Below are 8,142 nucleotides of genomic sequence, written 5' to 3'. Positions count from 1 at the left end.
TTAGCTGACCCTTCACACAAAATGTTCGTTGACCCCTGTCATGAATCCAGTGTGTGGAGAACCGTGTGGACTAGCCCGTGGCAGATGGTGTGCATGTGCTTCTCAGAAAATCACTTTAGAAGGTAGACGTTCTATTAGCTCCCTGAAAGTTGGGGTCAGAGAGGTTAAGTCATCAGCCTGTCTTCACACAGGCAGGAAATGGCAGAGTCAGGCTTGCAGCCCTTGTCTGACTTCAAAACCCACGTTCAGAGCCATGGTGTTAGTTTTTTAAAGCAGCCCCTCTCTGAGCTTCTGCCCTAATACTCAAAAATCCCACACCCCAACAAACTCCAAGCACCCAGATTTTGGAGGCTGATTATATAGTTATATACTGCACCGTGACATTTTAATCAACTAGGTGCGCAATAGGCCATACTACCTAGGTTTGCTCAAGCATACTCTATGATCACACAAAGAAGAAATCCGGCCTGGGCTTGTGGCTCAGCTGTAGAGGGCTCACCCAGCAGGTGCGAAGCACTGGGTTTGAGCCTCAGCACCACATAAAAATAAATAAATAAAATAAAGGTATTGTGTCCAATATGACATAGATATAGATATAGATATAGATGAAGAAATAATACAACAATGCATTTCTCGATCCATATCTTTGTCATTAAGCCACACGTAACTGGTGTTTTGACTATTATGAGAAATCATGCTTTGAAATTTGTTGAACAGCTGACTTTTCCAAAGGCTTTTTCCAGTGCTCAAATCCCCAGAGCACTGAAATATATCTAGCACTCCTTGTGCCAGTCATGTACGGTGTTTATTTTGTTCTAAGAAGCCAGCCTCTCTGACTGTAGGCCCAGTGACCGAGCACCTCTGAGGTGGCCAACAGAAAGCATCCTGAGGGCCGGCATCCCATGGACTCCACTCCAGGCACTGTCCTCACTAACTTGGATCATGCTGGAGAAGCAAGTGGTACTTAACCTGAAGAAAGAGGTACAAGCTGAGAAACTGACCAAAACATTCAAGGTGAAGGAAAAATCGATGCCTTTGGGAAATACTATGTGTTCCTTGGTCACTGCTGACTTGCCTAGCATCCCAAGGGTAGAGGAAAAGAGAGAAATAAAACAGCAACATGCCCTTTGGTTGTTCTAAAAACAGTGCTGATGGGAGGAGATTAGAGAGGTTGATTAGAGAGGAATGGCTTTTATTCCCATCTGCAAAACCTATTTGAAAGGGCCCTGGAAAACCTACAGGAAAACATCCAGCCAATACTGTGATCTAGCAGGTAAAGTGCCAACGTCCATAGTGATTCACAAGCTTCTTCAGGAATATTGTACAAGTTGTGGAATTCTGTGTGAGAAATACAGCAATCATAAGATGCTTTTCTGTTCAACAAATCTCAAGAAAAATGGTGATTATTTTTGTCAGAGATCATTATTTCCTCACACTGTTCCTGTTGATGATCAGTTTGCTTATATGCAGTTCCTGACATAGTATACAGTGGACAGGCCAGAGCGGTGAACTGCCCAGAGAAGGAAAGCAAGAGCCTGGTAAGGTGAAGCATGGAGTCAGGCATGCTAGGGGGAGAGAGAGTGCTCGGCTTCAATTTGATCATTATATACTATATGCATGTACGGAATTATCATACACTGCTCCATAAAAAATACAACTATTATGTGTTAATTAAAAAATCAAGAGAGAAACTTAAAAAAAAACAGGACTGGAGATGTATTTCAGTGGTAGATTGCTTGCCTAGCATTTTTAACACCCTGGGTTTGATCCCCAATAATAAATAAATAAATAGCCATGTTCATCTTATTCCATCCAGTCTAAGACATCATTAAGTATAAAATGCACCACTCATTGGCATCCCACCACAAAGAAAAGTGCTATGATTAAACCACATGATTTGTTTCCATCCCAGATGTGCACAGTGAAACACAATTGCTTTAACGTTTGAAATATGCCTATCCCTGAATTGAGGTGTGAAGAGTGAAATACACACTGGAGTTCGAAATTTTGGAAAGGTGAATGTGATCTATCTCAATAGTTTTTTTTTTTCAAATTAATTACCTTTCAAACTGATATTTACATATATTTGTTTAAATAAAAATGTTAACTTAAATTTCAACATTTCCTTTTGCCTGTTTTAACATGCTCACTAGAAGACTTGAAATTGCATCAATGGAACAAAATAGAGAAACTGGAAGTTAACTCATGTATCTACAGTCACCTGATCTTCAACAAAGGTGCTAAGAACATACACGGGGGAAAGGACAGTTTCCTAAATAAATGGTGATGGGAAAATTGGATATCCACATGCAGAAGAATGAAACTAGAACCCTGATTTTCATTATAAATGAAAGTCAACTGAAAATAGATTAAAGACTTAAATGTATAAGCAATGTGATCCTGCAATCTGTACATGTGGAAAAATAAGAATTCACACCCCATTTGAATCAAATGTATGATATGTCAAGATCATTGTAATGTTTTGAGCAACTAACAAAAAAAGAAAAAAAGAAAAAAGAAAAGGTAAAAAAAACCTTAAATGTAAGAAGTGAAACTACTAGAAGAAAACAGAGGAAATGCTTCAGAACACTGGAATGATTGCAATGATTTTTTTAAAAATATCCCAAAATCACAGGAAATAAAAGCAAAAATAGACAGGGTTACATTAAACTAAAAATCTTCTGTACAACAAAAGACGCAACAGAGTGAAAAAACAACCTATGATATGGGAGAAAATGTCTATAAAGTATACATCTGTCAAGGGTTAGATATTCAGAATTCATAAGTCACTCAAAGGATTCAATACCAAAATAAATGAATAATCTGACTTTTAAAATGGGCAATAGACCTAAAAAAGACATTTCTCAAAAGAAGCTATACAAATGGACAAAATGTATATGAAAAAATGTTCAGTGTCACCAACCATCAGAGAAACACAAATCAAAATCACAATAAGTGTAACCTTACTCTAGTAAGAATGGCTATTATCAAAAGGACAAAGAGGGCCTGGGGTTGTGGCTCAGCGGTAGAGTGCTCACCTAGCACAGGCAAGGTGCTGGGTTCCATCCTCAGCACCAAATGAAAATAAATAAATAAAATAAAGGTATTATGTCCAACTACTACTAGGAAAAAATATTTTTTTTTAAAAAAAGGACAAAGATAACAAGTGCTGATAAGAATGTGGGTGGTGGGGGAAACACCTTACACACTGTTGACCGTAATGCAAATTAATGCAGCCATTATGGGAAACAGTTCTGGAGGTTCCTCAAAGAATTAAAAATAGGCCTACCATGTATAGGATCCAGCAACTCCATTACGTATAATTGATTATATGCCCAAAGGAATTCAAACAGGTGTGTTGAAGAAACACCTGCATTCACATGTTTATTGTAGCACTGTTCACAATAGACAGAAAATGGAAACAACATAAATGCCTATCAACAAATTAACAGATAAGGAAAATGTGGTACCTATATACAATAGAAAACTATTCAGCCATACAAAGGGCAAAATCCTATCATTTGCAACAACTTGGCTGGAACTAGAAGACTTTATGTTAAGTGAAATAAGTCAGGCACAGAAAGTCAAATACCACATGATCTCACTCATATGTGGAATCTAAAAAAGTTAGTTTCATGAAAATTGAGTGATATGGTGATTGTCAGAAGCCAGGGAGAGCAGCAACAGAGAGCAATGGGGAAGGTTGGTCAATGGGTACTAAGCTGTAGTTGGAGAAATGAGTTCTTCTGCACAGAAGTCATGATAAAATACCATTATCTTAAAAAAAAAGTCCAGGAGAAAGTATTGGTGAATATCCTCATCACAAAGACAAAATTAGTGCTTAATAAGGTAGATATGTGTACCTTGATTTTAATAGATTTTTCATTACATATCACCCTGGGATTTACAGAAAAGCACATTATAGGGGAAACTCATCATTTAGGTATTCTCAAAACATTCGTATACAGATTCTTTCTCTTCTGAATTGCTTTTAGAAGGAGTCATTAACTTCTATGATTTTCCACCCCCAAATTGTCTCCTGCACCATCAGAAACAATAGCAATGCACACTTTTGAAGCGTGCTTACTGTTGTCTCCAGGATTTTCTTCCAGGCTACTAATATGTTCTGCAATTCTAATGTCCACAAGTAGGCAATACAAATTCTAATGCTGATGAGAAAAGAGTGACTGTAAGATGCATTTCAATTTCAGAAATGTTTACATGTTAGGGGGAAAAAAAATGAAGCTTGGTGTTGATGAAAAACAGTTTCTGATCCAGTGTGAAGTTGTTCCCATTTTTTTCCCCCAGAGTTGTTTTTATATTATGGGCTGCAGAAGCACTTCTGGTATGGCAGAACAAGGCCTTCTAAAAATACACACACACACACACACACACACACACACACACACACATCAAAACAGAAAAAAATGCCAACAATAATGTTTGAAACTAAGAATTTCAGACCCTTGGAGATTTAACTAAGGGCTTTAAATAATCCAATTAAAAAAAAGTGGTTCTCCGTTAAAATAGGCCACTCTGTTCAATTTTAATTTGCCCTATTCTCATGCCTTTCTCCCCAACTCCCTGAGAATCTTATATGTCAAAAGCTTCACCACTCTGATAGCCATGAAAACAGAAGGCTGGCCCTGGAGGGGTCGGAACAGCTTTGAAGTCTCCTGAAATCCTTGGAGAACTGTTTTGCAGCTCACTAAAAGGTTCTATTCTGTTATTAGAGTTATTTTATCTGACTCAGCTTATTTGAAGCCAACAGCTTTATACCCACGGTGTTTTTTGAAAACAATCAGTAGCAATTATTTATCATCAGCTGTTTAACATAATGATACTCCTTGGTATCAAGGAGGCTGACCAAAAGAAATTGTAAGAAAAACAATTTAGTCTTAGTAGGCTTTGAAAAGTTCTGATATATTCCTGTGAATCTAAAGGCCATGAGTGTGCACATGTCCAGGGAAGTGTGATTTCACATCTGATTGACTTGATATCAGACACATTCCTACACACAGATACCCACTCCTCATCAGTTATACCCTGCTCCATGGAAGAAAAAGAATGAATCAAAAGAAAGCCCAGATTTTTGACCCTCCAAAGAGAATTGCATCTTAATCCCTAACTCCATACACAAAAATTAAATCAAAACAGATTATAGAACCAAATGTAACCATTAAAGCAATAAAATCCTTAGAATAAAACAAAAGCAAATCTTCATGATTTTGGATTGGGCAATGTTTTTTAGATATGACACCTGAGCCCAAGTGACAAGAAAAAAATAGACAAACTGAACATCATCAAAATTAAAAATTCTATGCTGCAAAGGACGCCACCAAAGAAGTGCAAAGATAAGCCACAGATCGGGAGGGAACACTGGCAAATCACATATCTGATACAGATAAAAAAAAACTCCTAAAACTCAACAATAAATAGTCAAGAATCCCAAATAGATGTTTCTACAAAGAAGATATAAAAATGGACATAATGTGCATGAAAAGAATCTCAACATCATTATGCATTATGGAAATGTCAATCAACATCACAATGAGATGCCACCTTACACCCTCCGACATGGCAGAATCAGAAAACAGACGTAAGAAGTGTTGATGTGGAGAAACTGGAACCCTCATATGTTGCTTGTGGGTATTTTTAAGTGTATCTGCTTAGGAAAATAGTTTTGCTATTCCTCTAAAATTTAGAGATCCAGTTACCATATGACTCAACCATTCCATCCTAGGTATATATGCTTGTGGTAGGCAGAATGACGGCCCTCCAAAGATAACTTCATCTTAGTCCCTAAGTACTTTGAATGTGCTATGTTAGATGGCAAAGGGAAATTAAGACTGTGGATTGAATCAGCAGACCACGAAGTAGTGATATTATCCTGGGTTGTGTGGGCGGGCTGCACAACAGAACCACAGTGGTCCTTAAAGGGAGGGGCAAGTAGCAGAACCAGAGGAGGGCAGAAGACAAATGTCTCTTCCCAATGTTGCTGGCTTTGAGGATAGAAAAAGAGAAGGCAACAGCTTCTAGAAACTGGACAGGGCAATGTCAACAAAGTCTTCCCTAGTGTCTCCAGGAAAGAATGAAGCTGTGTTGGCACCTTGATCAGTGAGATCCCTGCCAGACTTTCAAAAAGCAGAACTTAAGAAAAGTTGTGCTGTTTTAAGCCAATTACTATTGTTTATAGTAATCTGTGACGGCATCCTTAGAAAACTAATACAACATCCAAGATCATTATAAACATATATCTACAAAAAATGGAATCCAGACGTCCATAGCAGACTTACTCATAGTAGCCCCAAAAGTAAATAACTCAAATGTTCTTACCGATAAATGAATAAATAAAATGTGGGTGATCCATATCATGGAAACTTTTCCATTAAGAGGAATGAAATACTGATAAATGCTACAACATGAATGAAGCTTGAGAACTTTATGAGAAGAAAAAAATTAGCCATAGCACAAATATTATTTTCCCATTTAAATGAAATGTCTAGAATAGGAAAACCCACATAGTCATTTGCAAGGACTGGGAAGAGGACAGGGTGACACGTGACTGCTAAAATGCATGAGGCTTATTTTTGGAGTATTTTAATGGTGATGATTGCACAAACCTGTCAATCTCCTGGAAACCCCTGAGTCGTGCACTTTATAGAGGCAGATTCTGTAGGAAGAGGATTGCCGCCTCCTTCCTCAGCCTCAGGGGCTCTGAACGCTTGCTCTGTCTCACTCTGTTTTGTTTCCCTTTGGGGCTCTTAGTTCACAGCCACACCTGCCTGCAGCATTCACAGAGTGTGCTACCCAGGAGGCCAACACTGCTGCTTTGCTTGCTGCCTTCTCTGCTTCCCCAGGACAAGCAAGTCCTATGCTACCTGCTTGGAAATCTTCCAAACCACCTTGGGATCCTTTCACTGCCTGGACCTTGGCTTCTGAGTGTGGTGGGGAGGAGCAGGATCATGATCTTTTCTCTGGGCCCCCAGCATCTACCTCTCTGGATTCCTCTCCTGTTTGGTTTTCACCCCCATCCTGGAGAATTTTTAGTCAAGCTGGGCACGGGCAGTAGAAGACAGGAAATAATTAAAATTAGAGCTGAAATCAATGCAATAGAAATACAAGAAACAATTGGAAAAAAAAGTTGATGAAACAACAAGTTGGTTCTTTGAAAAAATAAATAAACCCTTAGCTACACAAACAAAGAGAAGGAGAGAGAAAAATTACTAACATAGATGATGAAAAAGGTAATATCACAACAGACACTGCAGAAATTCAGAGGATAATAGAAATTATTTTTGAAAACGTGTACTCCAATAAAACAGAAAATATTGAAGGCATCAACAAATTTCTTAAGTCTTATGATTTGCCCAATTGAATCAGATGATACACACAATTTAAACAGACCAATAGCACGTGATAAAATAGAAGGTGCCATCAGAAGCCTACCAACAGAGAAAAGCACAGGATTGGATGGTTACACGGGCAAGTTCTACAAGACGCTTAAAGAAGATTTAATACTAATATTCTTCATTTTATTTCAGGAAATAGAAAAAGAGGGAACACTTCCAAACATTCTGTGAAGCCAATATCACTCTGATTCAAAAACCAGACAGACACCTCAAAGAAAGATAACTTCAGACCAATATCTCTAATGAACATAGATGCAAAAATTCTCAATAAAATTCTGACAAATCAAATACAAAAATATATCAAAAAGATAATGCACCACGATTAAGTGGGATTCACCCCAGGGATGCAAGTTTGGTTCAACATATGGAAACCAAAAATGTAATTCATCACATCAGTAGCCTCAAAGATAAGAATCATATGATCATCTCAATAGATGCAGAAAAAGCATTTGACAAAATACAGCACCCATTAATGTTCAAAACACTAGAAAAACTAGGGATCACAGGAACATCTCAATATCGTAAAGGCTATCTATGCTAAGCCCCAGGCCAACATCATTCCAAATGGAGAAAAATTAAAGGGATTCCCTCTAAACATTGGAACAAGACAGGGATGCTCTCTTTCACCACTTCTATTCAACATAGTTCTTGAAACACTGGCCAGAGCAATTAGACAGATGAGAGAAATCAAAGGGATATGTAGAGGAAAGGAAGAACTTAAATTAGCACT

Source organism: Urocitellus parryii, chromosome Y (assembly GCF_045843805.1).
Source record: "Urocitellus parryii isolate mUroPar1 chromosome Y, mUroPar1.hap1, whole genome shotgun sequence".
Taxonomy (NCBI): domain Eukaryota; kingdom Metazoa; phylum Chordata; class Mammalia; order Rodentia; family Sciuridae; genus Urocitellus; species Urocitellus parryii.
The sequence above is the reverse complement of the archived record's forward strand: the minus strand, read 5'-3'. Positions refer to the sequence as shown.